The sequence below is a fragment of the Amblyomma mixtum genome, chromosome 4 (assembly GCF_055824585.1).
Source record: "Amblyomma mixtum isolate Tamu chromosome 4, ASM5582458v1, whole genome shotgun sequence".
Classification (NCBI taxonomy): domain Eukaryota; kingdom Metazoa; phylum Arthropoda; class Arachnida; order Ixodida; family Ixodidae; genus Amblyomma; species Amblyomma mixtum.
The window spans coordinates 92,841,501-92,859,714 of NC_143015.1; the positions used below are offsets into that span (position 1 = coordinate 92,841,501).

The following is an 18,214-nucleotide window of genomic DNA, read 5'->3' on the forward strand; positions in this document are numbered from 1 at the left end:
CAAGGCAGAAATGGAGGACGACGACCACGCTGGTTCCGGAACGAGGACCAGGAGAAACAACCTGACTACCGAAGCGAGTCCAGGGGACGCAGCAACAGCCGCAGCCGGGACCGGAGCCAGATCCGGGAACGAGGCGAGACGAGCCAGACCACGGCCAGCCAGCAGCAAACGCAGCAGAAGAAAAGCGGCGGAGTTAAGGTAAGCTGGGGAGGCGGCTCTCCCAAAATACTTTTTGCTCCGCACGAGGAAAACAACACAACAGACACCAAGGCAGAAAACGAAAGCCTAAGAGCAGAAATCAACAACATAAGAAAGGAGAAGAGGCAGCTAAGAATGCAGATCAGCGACTTAATCGCAGAACTACAGGAGATACGGAGAACAGGTTTCTCACCAGTGAGAACGCCAACACCACCACCACAAACTATAGAGAACCCACAAAACATGGGGGAGACCAACACGGCAGGGGAAGACCTAAAAACACTCATGCTGCAAATGCAACAACAAATGCAGCAACAAATGCAACAACTAAGCCAGAAGATAGCTTTGCAAGACAAAAGCTTCCGCAATTACGTTAAAAATCAAACAACACAGAGAACACTAAACGACGCCAGAGACCGCCTCTTTAATGAGCGGAGGTTCGGTACAGAAACCCAAGGGAACAATAGTAGCTGCAACACAGCAACATGGCAGGAGGACAACAACTAGAGATTTGGCAATGGAACTGCAGGGGCTACAGGCGCAAGCAGGGGCTCCCGCAGCAATTCATTAGCACTAGGGGAACCCCACCAGACCTAATCTTATTACAAGAAGCAAACTGTACCCCAACCCTAAGAGGCTACTCATGCCAGGAAAAAGGGAAAACAGCAACACTCATTAGCGACAAAATAACTGCAATAAATCATGGGGAAATAACAGACACACACCTAGAACACGTGATAACTGAAATAATTCCCAAAAGGAAAAGGAAAGCAAAAAGCACCTTTGTTATAAACATATATAGCCCACCTAAAAACAGGGGAGACTTCATCAAGCTTTTCGCGGAGGCAAAGAAACTTGCAGGGCAGAACACCCTAGTTATAGCAGGAGACTTCAACGCGAAAAGCCCGCAATGGGGCAGCAAAAAAGAGGACATAAAAGGGCGGAGCATATGTGCAGCAGCAGAAAACACAGGCTGCGAGCTACTTACGGATGAGAGCCAACCCACAAGGCAAGGCAACAGTGTAAGCGTAGACACGTGTCCCGACCTAACCTTTGTCAGAGGAGCTAAACAAGCAGAGTGGGAAAACACACAGGAGAACCTAGGCAGCGACCACTTTATAATCAGAGTGGCCATTGAAGCCGAAAGCATCAGAAGGAAAATAGGCAAGGCAAGACTGACAGACTGGGACGCTTTCCGCACCCACTGCAAAAGCATCAAAGGCGACATCACGTCTTTAGAAGAATGGAGCCAACAACTTAAACAAATAAGAGATACATATACCAAAGAAGTTAACCGCACAGAACAGGCACCAGAGGTAGACAAACGACTCCTCGGCCTATGGGAGGCAAGGAAAAGCCTAACCAAACGCTGGAAGAAACAGAAGCTTAACAGGAAACTAAAAAAGAAGATAGAAATCACCAAGCGAGCGGGAGAATACGCAACACAACTGGCTAGACAGGGATGGCAACAATTCAGCACAACACTGAATAGCACCCTAGGCACGGCCAGAACGTGGCAAATACTAAGGAAGCTGATGGACCCATCGAAGAACAAAGCAGAAAGTAACAAATCGATACAAAGACTGATCCACCAATACGAAGGGACGGAGGAGCAGCTAATCCAAGCAGTAAAAGAGAAATTCTACGGAAAAGAACAGGTGAAAGCCTACCAAGGAGAATACCAAGGGAAAGAAAACCAGGACATGGACAAACCGATAACAAGAGAAGAAGTTATTCAAGCCATAAGGGCAACGACAAAGAACACGGCAGCGAGGGCGGACAAGATCCAGAACTCGTTGATAAGAAATCTCAGCGATGAAGCGGTAGAACAGCTCACAAAATACTTAAACAAACTCTGGGAAGAGGGAACGGTTCCGAAAGAGTGGAAACACGCGGAAGTCGCTATGATACCCAAACCAGGCAAAAAACTGCAGATAGAAAATCTCAGACCTATCTCGCTAACATCGTGTCTGGGCAAGCTTTTCGAAAGAATCGTCACTAAAAGAATACAAAGACACCTAGAAGACGGAGGATGGTACCCCAACACCATGTTCGGCTTCAGGGAACATCTATCGACCCAAGACGTGCTGCTTCAGCTCAAAGAAGAAGTACTAGAAACAATGCCAAGCAAAGGGGAAAACGTAGTCATGGCCGTGGACATCAAGGGGGCCTTCGACAACGTATCCCACGCAGCAATCATGGAAGGCATCAACGCCACCAACTGCGGAAAGAAAACACACGACTACGTGAGAAGCTTCCTCACAAACAGAACTGCAACGGTGGGTTTGGGAGACCTACGAAGCGAGGTCTTTCAAACACCATGCAGGGGAACTCCACAAGGCTCAGTGATATCACCAGTGCTCTTCAACATATCAATGATCATCCTAGCCAAAGAGCTCAGCCAGATACAAGGAATCAGACACGCAATGTATGCGGATGACATCACCATATGGACCAGCGAAGGATCGCTAGGAAGCAAAGAAGAAAGTCTACAAGCGGCAGCCGCCTGCATTGAAGGATACATGAAGAAGAGGGGACTAAGGTGTTCCACCGAAAAGTCCGAACTTCTCAGAGTAGGAAGGCACCCTACAGAGGCTAACCTCGAGGTGAAACTAGAAGGGCAGAACATACCGGAACAAAGAATGATAAGAATACTGGGTATGTGGCTGCAAGGTAGCAGGAAATGCAGCCACACACTCAGCCTGCTACGCAAAGCGGCGGAGCAAGTAGGCCGAATGATAAATAGAGTAGCGAGCAAAAGGCATGGCATGAAGGAAGAAGACACAATCAGACTGGTGAACAGCCTGATAGTCAGTCGAATAACATACTCACTACCATACCACGTAACCATCAAAGCTGAAAGAGAGCAAGCAGAAGCTATCCTTCGCAAAGCGTACAAGATAGCCTTACATCTACCAAGGAACACGTCCAACGAGAAGCTAATGCAACTAGGGCTAAACAACACTTTTGAAGAGCTGAGTGAATGCCAAATAAAGGCACAACTTCACAGACTCAGCGACACAAGAACCGGACGAGCACTTCTGACTAGGTTGGGTCGGGAGACGGAGAACCATCACAACAACAGGGCAAACATAACAGACGCACTAAGAAGAAACATAAGCGTACAACCCATCCCCCGCAACATGGACCCAAACCTCCATGCCAGCAGGAGGAGAGCCAGGGCAGAATACTATGAAAAAACAATAGGGCACAGGGACAGCACGGTATACACCGACGCTTCCCCGTACTATGGTGAACGAGGAAATAAAATGGTGGCGGTAGTCGTCAACCGCCAGGGAGAACACATAACGAGCCTCACGGCCAGGGCATCAAATGTAGCAGAGGCGGAGGAGATAGCGATAGCCCTAGCAATGAGGGAGGGGGATAGAAAGGGGAGACCCTTGAATATCTTAACAGACTCACAAGAAGCGTGTCGAAACTACACAAAAGGAAGGGTAGGCAAAACGACACTCAGGATCCTCAGCGAGGGGACACCCTCGGGGAGGAGAGAGAAACATAACATAATTTGGATACCAGGCCATGCGGGGGTCTGGGGCAACGAAAGGGCGGACGAACTAGCTCGAGGGCTTGCTATCCGAGCTGGGGGGTCACAAGCCCCGGAGGAGCTTTGGACTAGCCTAGGGGTTGGGTACTCTGAAACACTAAGTTTATACAGGGGGCTAAGATACCAATACCCCCCACCACAAAAGAACTAAGCAAGGAAGAAGCCGCAAAATGGCGGAAGCTACAGACAGGCTCCTTCCCCAACTTATATATACTAAGCAAGATGTTCCCGACACAATACCGCGCCACATACCCTTGGCGCGAAGCTAGGCCAACACTATACCACATAACATGGGAATGCGACAGAAACATATCGTTCCACAAACACGACACACCAAGTGCGGAGCAATGGGAGAGCCGGCTCACCAGCTGCGAGCTAGAGGCCCAAAGGGCACTCATAGCACACGCAAGCGAGGTGGCCAGACTCAGTGGAGCCCTGGACTAGGGGACCACCCAAGGCTAAGGAGGCAACCTCAAGACTTGAAGAGCAGACTTGAAGAACACCTCCACCGCAGGCTAAATCTTAGAAATCAGTAAAGTTTCTACTCACTCACTCACTCCGCACAAAACGCCGATAATAGGCGCAGAGACCCAGAAAGCGGCGCACACTTCGCTTATCGGTTGGCGTGGGAAAAGCAGCGACAGCGGCTGTCTTATCGGGATCAGGGCTAACTCCCTTAGCGCTCACGATGTGGCCCAGAAACTTCAACTCCTGGAAAGCGAAGTCACACTTTTCGGGCTTCAGGTAAAGAGCAGCCGAACGAATGGCGGCGAACACAGCACGTAAGCGCCTCAAGTGCTCTTCGAACGTGGTGGAGAAGATCACAACGTCATCCAGGTACACGAGGCAGGACTGCCATTTTAGGTCGGCAAGCACTGTGTCCATCATCCGCTGGAAGGTGGCAGGAGCCGAGCACAGTCCGAAAGGGAGCACCCGGAATTCGTACAGACCATCCGGTGTAATAAAGGCGGTCTTTTCCCGGTCGCGCTCGTCCACCTCGATTTGCCAATAGCCACTACGTAAATCTAGCGACGAGAAGTACGTGGTGTGGCGTAGCCGGTCCAGGGAGTCATCGATCTGTGGCAGAGGATAAACGTCCTTTTTGGTGACTTTGTTTAGACGCCTGTAATCAACACAGAACCGTAGGGTCCCATCCTTCTTCGCCACAAGAACAGGCGATGCCCACGGGCTCGTCGACGGCTGTATCACGTCGTCCTGGAGCATTTCTTGAACTTTCCGGCGAATGGCGTCACGTTCCTTCGAAGAGACCCGATAAGGCGGCTGGCATAACGGTCGCTGGTTTGCGTCAACAATAATGCGGTGCTTTGTGATCGGAGTCTGCCTGACCTTGGAGGTCGAGGCAAAACAGTCGCGGAAAGATTCGATAATGCCCTCCAGGCAGCGTTTCTGATGAGACGGGAGGTTCGGGTTCACGTCGGTCTTTATGGGAGTGGTCGGTGCCTCCACTGATGCCGGGATTTCGGACAACGCGTGCTGTCCCGCGAATTCACAAAGTTCTTCGAAATACGCAATAGCTGTTTTGCCCGGCAAACACTGAGGTTCAGAACCAAAATTGGTCACCAAAAGTTCGGTTCGCCCACTGTTCAATTCAATAATTCCGCGAGCTACGCACACTTGCTGACTCAGGAGAAGCGAGATGTTGGTTTCAGCGATGCCACGAGTGCTGGGGCTGTTATCGCACTCTACGGTAACAAACATGCTGGCTCTTGACGGGATCAACACCTGGTCATCACAGACGCACAACTTAGCCCTGCGTGGCACGGTATCGTCGTCGACAGGGCATTGGGTGGAAAACGACACGATTAGCTCCTGAAGATTGATGACGGCACCGTACTCCTGAAGGAAATCCAAACCGAGTATGAGGTCCTTGAGCACTCGGGTAACACAGCAAAGCAACCAGGGAAAGTAACACCGCGGATCTGGATTCGCGAAGTGCAGACACCAATCGGAGTTACGACATGGCCACCAGCTGTCCGGATCTGTGGCCCGGACCAAGGAGTTAGAACCTTCCTCAGGGCTGTGGCTAACCGACTGCTCATTACAGAAAAATCGGCGCCGGTATCCACGAGTGCGGTAACGTCATGGTTGTCGGCGGATACCGGAATTTCGGCGAAAACCAGTCGGTCGCAGCGCGTCGTTGATGTCGTCGGGTCACGTCGTCGTTGATCGGAGTGCCGCGGCGAATGTTCGGGTGGAGGCTCTTGACACGTTCCAGTAGCGGCGGCCCTACCCTCGGAGGACGCCGTCTTCAGTTTTCCCGATGTGGGGATGCGCCTCTGAACTGGCCAGAGGACGACGGGCGGCCGGGCGAAGAGAACCGCCTTGGGGATGGCGATCGGGACTGGCGTCGCTGCGGGGTCGAGGACTGCACGTTATCGGCCAGGTACAGCTAGATACCCGTGGTCTTTCACCGTAGCGTGGTCGAGGTGCGTCAGGTGAAAACCCCCTTAAACCCATTCTGCGGTAGGGGCAGTGACGGAGGATGTGGCCGGGCTCCCCGCAGTAGTAACAGAGCGGCCGATTATTTGGCGTACGCCACACGTGCGCATTGCTCATGGGGGGCCTGAACTCCTGCGGCATGGGTGGTACTGGCATGGCAGGTACTGGCAGGGATGGTACTGGCACGGGAACGACGGGGGAAAAGGCTTGCATCGCTGGCCTAGGACTTCGTAGTGCTTCGCTGTACGTCATAACGGAGGGCGCCGGGTGTGGAGCGGGAGGCGGCTGCACAGCTCGTCGGATTTCGTCACGGACCACGTCCGTTACGGCAGCGACACTGGCCTGTGGAACTTCAAGGCGAAGTTTCACCAGTTCCTCGCGAACGAAGCTTCTTACAAGCTCCCGAAGCTCCTCGGCGGGCAGCGACGTAGGCGTGTACTGGGAAGCGGCTGCTACGGTAGCCTGACGTCCGTAGTGCGCGCCTCGTTCCTGCAGAGAGCGCTCGATACCCGTTGCCTCCCTTGTGAAGTCAGCCACTGTTCTTGGCGGGTCACGGACCAGTCCGGCAAAGAGCTGCTCCTTTACGCCGCGCATTAGGTGGCGCACTTTCTTGGCCTCGGGCATAGCAGGGTCGGCTCGGTTGAAGAGACGCATCATGTCCTCAACGAACATGGTGACGCTCTCATTTGGCTGCTGCTACCTGGAGTGCAGAGCGACTTCCGCCTTCTCTTTTCTTTCACTGTTGCCGAATGTCGCCAGCAACTCACGCCGAAAAACCTCCCAGGTGGCAAAACAGGTCTCGTGGTTCTCGAACCAGATCTTTGCCGAGTCCTCTAGCGCGAAGTAGACATTCCTCCACTTGCGCTCACAGTCCCACTGGTTGAAGGCTGCCACACGGTCGAAACTGGCCAACCAATCTTCAACGTCTTCAAACCTGTCTCCGTGGAACGTCGGCGGTGACCGGGGCGCGTGGAGCACGAACGGAGCGTCAGCTCCAAAACGTTGAGTGGTCTGGCTGCCAGTGGTTGTTGTCATCTTCCTTGGCAGTTTTGTCAGGCCGCTAAACTCTGGCTGTAGGCCTAGCAGGCGGCGGCTCGCTTTGTGCACGGGGGTTGTCTACGCCCTGAGAACTGGCTTCAAAGGCGTCTTCAGAGTCAGTGTACATAGGACGTTACCCAGCCGGCTCCACCAAATATGTCACGGCTAGGCAGTCGGGACCGCCAGGACACGTTTTACTGTGCAGCGCCAGGTAGCAGCGGACTCCCGAGGGGACCACACAGAAGAGAGGACGAAGAAGCAGCCCTGCCCGCCACTATGGCTAAGGCTAGCCAGAATAGCGGAGAAGGCAGTTCGGCCGGGAGACGGCGCCACGAGAGTACCCAGGAATGTGGCAATATTTAGTAGAAACCACCTCTATCAGTCCGAAGCTCAGAAATTTAGTGACAGCCAGTGTCATATAATGGCTGCTGTTCCCGATCTCCTTCCCAGAATCCCTAAGTGTAGTACAGTATGGTTTTGACTCGTTCACTTACTGTTACACACAACCATTATTGTACTGGTTTAATCACTGCGAAACGTGCAGTACTTGACTGTAGGAAATCATACATGCCGTGGCGTATTTTGTTTGCCATTCATGCATTAGCAGTGTTGTCTCTAAACACTCCTTTACACGAACTATTCGTTACGATACTGCAGCGCATCGGACGGGAGTTAACGGCGCATGATAGTTAGGTAGATAGCGATGTGTAATTCATGCCGTTCATATCCACAGGTGGCATCGATATGTACTGAAATCAGCTTCCACTTGTGGTGGACAGGTAGAGTGGTTGTTGAATTTTGGGATATTGAGGAGTTCACTCATGAACAGCCGTCACAATGGCGCTTGCTTTGCATGACCATTTAACTGTCCACAAAAGATTGCGTTGTTTTCATTTGTCATCAGTGCACGTTTTTCCATGCGAAATTTCACATGGAAAATGCCGGTGTCTAGTGCAACCTCTCACGTTTGTCACTTGTTGCGGGAAATGACTGGAAATAAACGAGGCGTTGAATGAGGGTGGCCATGGCCAACCTGGAGAAACAAAATAAATATTGCCGCTACTTGGTTGTGATCCCGCAGCGACTCGAACAGATCAGCTTCCCTGGCCACTGCACGAGATAACTACGCTACTGCCGCAGCCCATCACGCCTCCTATTAAACTGCAACACACTCTCGCACTGATCACGGCACGTCGTCCTACTCGATCTGTGCGCAAATTTCGAAAGGAAAGGAAACGCGCTTTCAATAGCGCTTTGAGGAGCGTGGTGCTGGTGTTCACCTGCAAAAGAATGCCTTCGTTCAATATTTTTTCTTTAGCAAAAATAAACTGCGAGAAATATTTTTTGTAGTTCATTGTAACTCAATGAATTTATTCTTGTTCTCTCAGCAAAGCGGCAAACTTTTTTTTGGTGGCTTACTGTGCGACAATCCTGTGTGCTGAACAAAATTCTTGACAGAGCTGGTTGCTCTATTCGTTAGGAACAGTGCAATTGATGAGAAACAGTAAGTAGGATGCCCCACACCTTTGTTGCGCTCTCGCAGCTATAACTCGCTAAAAGCGCTGTGGCTAATTAATATTGCCGTCGTTAGTACTTGCTAGCTTCTTTTATTGTTTCTCATTCCGCTTTTCAGCCGTGAAGCCATCACGTATCTATACTCATCTTAAGTGAAGTGCTTTCTACGACCAATAATATGACTACATACATTAAGCGCCATGCTTTGACCAGTCGTGGACATCACTTTATAACATGGTTTACGCCTCTGTTTCTGCCAGCGTGACGTTACTGACTAAACTGAAACACGTCTATCGCATACATTCTTTCTATTACACAATACTCATCACAAACAGAAGTTTCACTTTACAGTTGTTTTCGCAGAAACAGTGACGAAATCAAACCGGTATAATGTAGGCTGCTTAGAACAAACACAAGATGAAGTAAAGGAAAAAAATTACTGCCGATAAAGAGAACAATAGACTCTTAATACCTAATATATTTGCAATTACTAATCATGCCCGAGGTTTTAGGTGAAATTCAGTAAAATTGTACAGCTTTTAAAACGTATTTTAAGGATAAGTTTTAATGCACAAAACAGACAAGATTTTTTTGCCTTCGTCAAATATTTGTTTAATTCTGCCGGCATTTCCGTCAGACCTTTACTTGCGTTAAAATTTCAATTTGTGCTTTTTGCCGCCATCACCTGACAGTGCATAATAGAAAACCCGTTGTGAAAACTGTGAGCTTTGCTGGGCTGTTGACGACGTCGTGTCAGGTGGGAAGAAACGCTGGCCTGTTTTCTCGCAGCTCTCTTTGTTTCAACTTCACTTGAACGCCTGACAAACCACATCGGGAAGAAATGCTTTCCAATAATGCTGACAATGAAGCCGTATCCTCCTGGTTTTCTCGCTATCAAGGTAATGTTCCTTGTCCCCAATCGCAAAAAATGTATAAGAAGAAAGTGGCGTGTAAGGACCTGTAATTAGTGCGTGTCGGCAGTGTGTGCCATCAGAGCGGTTCCGCACGAACTGTCAATCATTCATTACCGGATTAATTAATAAAATAGGTTGTTTATTAAATATTTAATTACAACGAATCAATTATTAGGTCACTAAGATGACAGTAAATAATTAGTTTGGTGAAGTAACTGATTACCTGAGTTGATAAATTAACAAATCAAGCGGTAATTTAATAGAGCCTCTGAATTGGTTACTTATTTATATAAATAAAGAATTCAGTTGCATTAAATTCAGTTGTCAACGAAATTGTTAATAAATAGGTTAATTAAATTATCAATGAATTAATCATCCCAATTAGTAAACTACTTCCTCAATTCAATGGCAATTCAAACTAAATGCTGATCAATTAATAAATTATTAATTCATTAAATGTTTAGTACTATGGTGTGCTTGCTAGACAATCTAGCAACGGGACCAACGTCCTCGGATGAGAGAGAACCGAAGTTCGAGCGAAAACACGAGTTCGAAACTGCAAAGGCGTGAAATAACGAACACGCATCAACAGGATCGGCAGCAGTCAGAGAAATTTTTTCGCATTACTACACATAAGAAAACTTCAGTGCACCCTTGTCATTTTTGCTCAGTGAGAAGAAAGAAAAGTTCGACATCGCGCTTTTTCTCCTCCAATTCAGCCATAAAGCACTGGCTCTCCGCATGAAGCAATTGTTTCCCATCAAGCGGTGTTTATTCTAGAAATGTATTGTGATGGGTGTTGTAAAGACCCTCGTATTACCTTGAAACTCGCCTCGATTCTGCCGTAAGTAATAAGGTTATGTACCATCGCCCCATGAGCACAGCCTTTCGTAGCGAAAGCTACATTGGCTACGAACTTGCGATTTCGCTGTGGCGGTGCTCCGAGGAGGCACAGAGACCAACCTTGAGCCGTTGCCTAGCAACTGCCGCAGCTGGCGGACGCTCCTCCCTCGGAGCGCCATCTGGCATGAGGTCATACCGCGCGCCTCGTCGTTGCGCCCGCCTCAGCTCCCTTCGCCAGCTGTGTCGCATGCCTGATAAGACGTCGGATTGAAAAGGAGAGCTCGCATGCATCGCAACCACAGTTGAGGCGGCAGTATGGCAGAGTATTTCAAGCGGAAAAGGGCGGCGGATGCTGCCCACGTCTCCGCGTCGACAACGGCCATTGGTTTGGTTGCCTTTCATTCCGTGTAACCTGGCTCAGCCGAGCTGAGTCAGGGCCATTTTTTCCTTTCGGGTAAGTATTCTCGTCTAGTGCAACTGTGCTTCGTTTGTGTAGAGTTCAGTGTAAATCTCAAACTTTTCTTGGTGGTGGTGAAAACTTTATTTGGAGGGAGGGGAGTTTGGGACACGTAGGTCCTTGGGCCCCCGCACGGCCCCACTGCACTCAAACGTTTATTTCCCGGAGGCTCATGACGCTGGCAGCCCGGCCTGCGGCGATGGCTTGCTTGGCCGGGTCCTCTGTTTTCTTGATGGGCAAGGTACTCTTGTATGATGTGCGCTTGTGGAGTTCGCTTCTTACGAAAGCGTGTGGAAGATGATCGCACACTGCGGGGAGGTTGCATGATGGTGGAAGTGGTTTGAGCTTGTACGGCGTCCCTGGTAGTGGTAGTCCCTGGCACACGATTTCAAGGTATTTAACTCAAATCACATTAGTAATGGCCTTAATAGATGCGCATGGCTGACTATGGGTAGCAGAAGTGCTCTGGAATTGTACTGATTCTAAGGGCATACGCCATGTCGGCATAGGTCTTCTGTATTCACGGCGAGGCTGATTGGTTTCAACATAAAAGCGACTTATGGGTGATGCTCTGTACACGCCTGTTGCAAGACGCAGCCCCAAGTCGTGCGCCCCTTCTCACAGTTTTAGGTAAGACGACAACGCTGATCCGTACTTCGTACATTCGTAACACCTAACATACTAGAGAATGGTGAATGTGTAAAACACACTCGGACTCCCAATGTTGGAGGAAGGGTATTGAAGGCAATGGCAGTTGCGCACTTCAATGCAGTTGCGCAACACATGTCGCCGCTTTGTATTTCCGAGCATCTGAGGCACAAGTTGGAGTTGTTGCAGACGCTGCTGACGTGATCGGTCCACATGCAGTTCCTGCACTGCAGTGGTATATCTAGGAAAGGTCGAACTGGGTGCCAAAAGTGCCTAACCTTCACGTATTTCAGTATACAGTCACCATTGATGGTCCGCTTGATGCATTTAGACCTTCTGCTGTGCTGATCATGAATTATTGAAATGCTGTTGATGGCCGTCGAGACATGGACAAGTCGCTGTGATAGATCGGGATGTCGACGTTGCAAACTACGCCAGTTGAAATCTCGCTGTCTTGGAGGATAACAGGGCGTATGCTGATATTGCATAGTTTCGAGATAGAGGTTGGACATTCTGGTGCGCTTCACTCCTAGACATCAGTGTCAATGACGTATTTATAGGGGTTTGCAAATTCGTAGAAAATATAACTGGCTTGCCTGGTCAGGAGATTCAGGCTATCTGTTGGTTGCATTGGCATAAACAAACCAGTGAGGGCCGGGGCACTTCGCGCTATCATGATCGTTGACGGGACATGACTCGGCTTGTCTGCATCGCCTGCCCTTTTCCTTGCTGCTAATGACCGGTACAAACCCATCGTAAATAGGTCCACGAGAACATGCGGAATTTGTGGTGCCTCAGCAGCTCTTTCAGGCTGGATGAACGTAGCTGAGTCAGATATTTCAAGATAAACGCTAGGTGGATTTACACCGTCGCGAAGTAACCCCCTCCCACATTGCAACTCTTACAAGGATTCATCGAAAGCTTCGTTCTTCCAAGCCAGGAGGGGAGAGGATAAATGCACATGTACATTTCCTCTCATTGAACATTTATTTCACGAGCAACAATTTTGTTCGATAAATTTATGCTTTGTCTCATGGTGCCTCGGTACGCAGCAGAGGTGGAAAACCCTGGCGTTGCTGCGGCAAGAGGATGGCTAGTCCATGTTGGTAGTGGTTTGCAGGCACTGCTATGTGCTCATCCTTTTCTAGCCACTGCCATGCTCGTGTGTTGTCCCATGTTGTCCATCAAGCCAGTGCGCGTTGATATGGTACTCGCTTTTGTCATGATGAGAAGCGCCAACTTGCTTTTACTGCAGGACAGCTGCAAATGCAAAGCACAGAATAAGAACATTCGACAGCGCAAGCTGTGCGAAGCACACGAAGAAAAGCTGAGTGCGGACGCTAACTATGCGGGAATGTGCACTAACTTCGTGGTCTGTAGGTCTGTGCGGCTGCATTTAAGAGCGTTCAATATCGCTATCTCTAAAAATTCAAAGCAGTGTTTCAACTTTCACGCAGTGTTTGAGAAAGTAACCCAATGTGACTTATCGCTGCAAGTGAAGCCGAGTACAGAAGTGACAAAAATACACTGGCTGCTAGTAATTCTTACCAAGGACATGCTGCTCAGCTGCGACCCAAGTGGTACAACCCCGGGGAGCCAAGCAGGTCAAAGAGGGCTTCTGGACACCTAGTGCTCTCAACAACTCTCAAACTGTCAGCCCTTGTAGATGAATAAAGTTTTTCCTTCTCCGCTCGCTCCAAAGGACATCCTGAAATGATGCACAAATACTCATTTCGAAACCGACGCCATTTGTGCATTCCGGGTGTATCACTACGTTTAGAGTGAAATTACTACATAACACCCCTCATCATGATGTCCTCAGTATCTGCATTACTGGGCATCACAAGGATGGTAATTGCTAAATCTAGTCACGTACATGCACATATACTGCAGCTCTTATTTATTAAAACCAACCAGATTAAAATATATTGTTATACAACACAGTAAAATAAAGATAGTTCTGAGGCAATAAATGTTAGGTCTTGATAATAAAGACTTCAAAATGCATGCGCCGCGGACTTCGTGACCAGCTCTGGCTGCAAGCAATGATGCGCTCAATCGCGGAGGCAACGCATGTGCACACTAGCTACCAGGTACCGCCATCAGATGGCGCCCGAGGCTATGGCTCATCATCATCAACTTTTCCCTCTGTCGTGATGCCGTGAGCTCCCGCTATATATATTGCCATCAGTATCACCAGCTCCAGCTGCCAAAGGCACAGGAATTGCGGTAGCGTGTTAGTGAACCGTAGTTGTGGCTTTCGCGTGCTGCCACCAAGCGTTGCAATTATAGCATGATGGATAAGCAGCATAGTAGCTACACGGCTGGGAGTTAACCCTCGAGCACTGCAAGCGTGTGGCGGGGAGGAAATTAAACGTGGCCGAGAAGTGCGTCCGAGGATGCTGGAACCAAAATGATGCATTCAGAAACAGAGGCTGCAGAAAGGGCGCTTTCCAAGGCAAGCCGTGCGAGTTTCCCGACCTGGAAAAAGAGCTGCTCTGATATGTGATGGAAGTGCGGAACAACATCTACGCGCTGACAACAAATATGCTGCGCAGCTTCTTGTGGGATGAGCGTGCACCAGATCGCACTATCAGCTCGGAATCGAAATAGGTTTGGTTTGGTTTATGGGGTTTAACGTCCCAAACGACTAAGGCTCTGAGACGCCGTAGTCGAGGGCTCCGGAAATTTCGACCACCTGGAGTCGGAATACTCCACTGGTAACGATAAGTGACGAATGGTCGTAGAATAAATGCCCGTCATTCCCTTATTGGTGTGTTTGTACTTCAAAAAAAAAAAATTTCCCGCACATCGCGTGTATGGGCCACACCCCGAAAACTGGCCCTCTAATCTGAAAAAAAAAAATTGCAGTGCTTACACGTACGCGTTTATACGGTATATCCACATGGGTTGGTCCCTGTAACGGCCATGCACTTAAAACTCATAAACAGCAGTATTTAGAAGACATATCTTGTTATTTTATTAATAGCAAGCCGGTACCCAGATTGGGAACAGGTACAATGCTTGCACGTATTAAGGGTTGATCAAATGTTCTCAAGAGACACTATCTGCTCTTGAGCACTGTAGCCAAGCAATTGCTACATCCCCAGAGTATCCTATCAAAAGCGGGGAGCAGTGTCATCCCAAGGAGCTTTGAAGCTTCATAGGCACCTCACGTGCCCTCGCATGTATGTCCACATGCCCTCGAAGGCATATGAAAGCTTGCTTTGAAAAAGCAATTAAATTTATTTTCATGCAAGGCATGGCTTCAGATTTATTCCAGCAGTCTGTTTCTTATGGAATCCACATTCGGCTGCATATATATTACATTCCAGGCTGTGTTAAAGAAGCCGATTAATTTATTTTCCTCCAGTTATTCTTTCCTACAACTGCGCGCTGCGGATATACCATCGTGCGAAGTTTTGTCTGAAACGCTGAAGTGCTAGGCTATGGCACAAAGTAAGTGAATTAAAACCGCAACTGTTAGGTCAAGGACACTTTTCTCGTGCTTCTCTTGCTTGCATCGCTTTGCAGCTTTGCCTTAGTGCAATAAGTGTCCATGGGGCCCAGTGCCTTTTCCAAATATTTAATTTGTTTGCACCGCAGAAGTCAGCGTAGGTTCTCTACAGGCAAGCGGCATCGTGTCTGTGCACAAAAATAAAAACCATTAATATACTTGAGTGTAGACATCCTACACACTCTAAACTTACACCGGGGTGTGGGTACGTTTCCCCTCTGTACAGCTGCGATGTTTTAGCGCAACTCATGGAGCAGACTTGTTCATTGAAACCGTTTAGCGCAAACTGTGCTAGACTCAAGAGACATGGATGATTGTCCCTATTGGGCGGAACATTGCACGGGCAGCGTATTCATAACTGAATGACCAGTGTGGCGTGGCAAAGCCTACCGAGTGCCTTAGAAGGTGGGCCAATAGATACCAAACAAAGAGGTGATCGGTGGTTTATGCGACGCTGTAGCTCAAGATTTTCTAGCTAAATTTTTCAACAATTGAAAATCCCTTGCCTTGGCCATTAGAAACGCACCTCCTATTTTGAGCAGATGGGGTTCGCCTTCAGTGCCTCCTTTGTTTGCACGCATTACGTCACTTAGACACCTTGAACGAGATATGTAGAGTTTGAAATCTCCTCACGGCTCGTCACAGATGTTGCCTACTTTCAATGCCTCAAGATATATCAAACCCAAAGAAAAATTATTTTTTTCTTTGTTTTGATTGGACAGTGTTGAATGCATAACTTCACCTTGACGCTGAAACCTGCGAAAGAGATTCAGCCAACATATCAGTCGCAAAAAGTTCATGATAGGCTACGTAATGTGCTAAACTAGGCGGAAGCTGTGGTCGTGCTATTCGTTGCAGTTTGTTCGCGCCTATGACGGCATGTGTAAGTTTATGACTAACTTTGTGGCCACCTTGCCATCACTACGTTCACAAGCTCACCTCTGGTCGTGAATGCGTGAGGTCACGTGAACGAATGTCGAATGTCTACGCCACGAAAGTTTTCTTAGAACAGTTTATGTTGTAAAAAATCACATACCAGTGTTTTAGGACAATAGCTGCATGCGAAGCTTTCTTAAATCAAGATGCAGGTTGGTCAAATGACCGAATAGTCTGTAGAGGGCTACCTACTTCTTGTTCTCACCGCTTTGTATCGGTGGCTGTTTTCATCGTCCTAGCTGCTGAAGCGGGCTGGCTCTTGTCGCGTCATCCATGTGACGACAGCACAGGTTACAATGCAACGGGTGGACCTTCACTGATGGCTCGATCAGCAGAGGCTTTTCCTCCTGCTAATTTACAAAGGCAGAGCATGCTCATTACAAATTCAGCTGCTACTGCAGCTTTACAGGTGATAACAAAATTACTAGGAACAAGAAAACAATAAAAGCTGCAATGCTTTTCTGCTTAGAGATGTCACCATATGTCATGCGTTGGGGTGCGCAGAATGATGTGTAGCGAGGAATATTCAATTGCTGGTGAAAGAATGAACAAGATAGTTTTGTGGCCCACGCCGGCTCCGGTCTACACTACGCAGGTGGGCAGATGAGATCTAGAAGTCTGCGGATTAAAGTGCTATGTCTGGCGCATGAAAGGGTTAATTTTAGGAATATAAGAGAGATTTGACATGCAATTGATGTATTTGGGATTATCACGCTAATTACTCTTGTAAATTGTCACATTTGAAGCCCCAAAAGGCTATGGAAATGCCGTAAAGTGCGATTGAATTCAACCACCTGATACTCTTTGATGTGTCCTGAAGCTGAGCGGCATGCGGGCGGTTTTGAAATTCACCTCCATCGTAATACAGTGAGCTTGAGGAAGCGGGTACGTTACCCCAGGGGCCTTGAGATAACATGCCGAGCGCCAAAGCCATTCAGCTACCGTGGCGGGGCTACTACAGACACTCTGAGATTGTTTAATGTGCTCTAGAATATCATTGCACATCCGTGCTTTACGCCTTTGCCTCTATCCAAACAGAGCTGCCACGGAGAGTATGATCTATGGAACTCGCCAAAGTAATGAATATTTTATATTACTTTTGGGCGGTGGAGCATTGTGCCTCTCAGCAGTTGTAAGAGTGTAGCCAACACACATAAATACCTAGCTGAGAGACAAGCACTCTAATGTTCCTGTGCACTTCGAAAACTTCACAAAAATATTACAGATTGCACATCGCCTGGAAACCAGGAAAAACCTCAAAACGTCACAGCAAAGTGTCGCGCCAATACACAACGGGAGTGGTCACAGCGATAGTACGCGTCAACACACAGTGCAGTATGCAGGCAAATAAGCTAGTCTCTACTCACCTTTTGTGCCGCAGCAACAGTTAGATTAGAGCAGATTCATGTACTGGAGCAGTGCGCTCACGAGAAGTCGCTGCAGGCAACGAAGAGCCCACTGCTGCAAGCGGGGAGGTGCGAAGCGGCCGGCGATTGTGCTCAGCCTTGGCTTCCAAAGAGGACGCAGAGTCTGCGCTGGAAAAGGCGGTGAACGATGTTAAGGACATCGCGGATGGATACGTACATTGGAGAAAAGTTGGTTCGTAGCTCAAAACAGTGTAAATTCCTGGTTTCAGTGTAAATCCATTGTGGAACGCGGACCCTGGTGAGGTGGCTTTTACGAGCGGCGTGTCGGACGCAGGAAACTAGCCTTGTAGAAGACTCTCGGAATTGGCTACCTAACTCTCGAGGAAACGCCAACTACTCTGACCGAAGTGGAAGCTGTACGGAATTCCCGCCCACTTACTCATGTTTATACAGAGCCATATGAACCTGAGCCTCTTTGCCCCGCTATGTTTCTGAATGGACGATGACTGACCTCACTACCGGCGCTGCAACGAAAGGAAATTGCTGCACTGACATGCAACCACCTGCGACATGTGATGTCGACTCGTGGTAAAGCGTTGGAGAGGTTCTGGAAGTGCTGGTGCTCTGAGTGTTTAAAGGAGTTGCAGCTGACGCATTCCAGAGGCATTCGAAGTGGAAAACATGTTGACATTGGCGACGTGGTCCTCTTAAAAGAAACTCTGCAGCCGCGCCAACTGCGGAAGCTCGGAGTAATTC

At 48.7% G+C, this 18,214-nt stretch overlaps 1 protein-coding gene and 1 pseudogene across 12 annotated transcripts in view; one reads left to right on the forward strand and one right to left on the reverse strand.

The window, feature by feature from the left end:
• The first annotated feature begins 2,369 nt into the window (after positions 1–2,369).
• Positions 2,370–18,214, forward strand: part of LOC149347441 (uncharacterized) — a 39,237-nt pseudogene continuing 23,392 nt past the window's right edge.
• LOC149347442 (uncharacterized) overlaps positions 12,603–18,214 on the reverse strand; it is a 197,452-nt gene continuing 191,840 nt past the window's right edge. For 11 of the 12 annotated variants that reach the window (XM_089587111.1, XM_089587112.1, XM_089587109.1 and 8 more), the window contains 4 exons: positions 17,459–17,626; positions 16,284–16,441; positions 13,187–13,346; positions 12,603–12,898 (listed from right to left, as the gene is read on the reverse strand). The gene's annotated coding sequence lies outside the window, so the exon portion shown is untranslated. The remainder of the gene's footprint in view (positions 12,899–13,186; positions 13,347–16,283; positions 16,442–17,458; positions 17,627–18,214) is intronic. The other variant, XM_089587110.1, reaches the window with a different exon arrangement.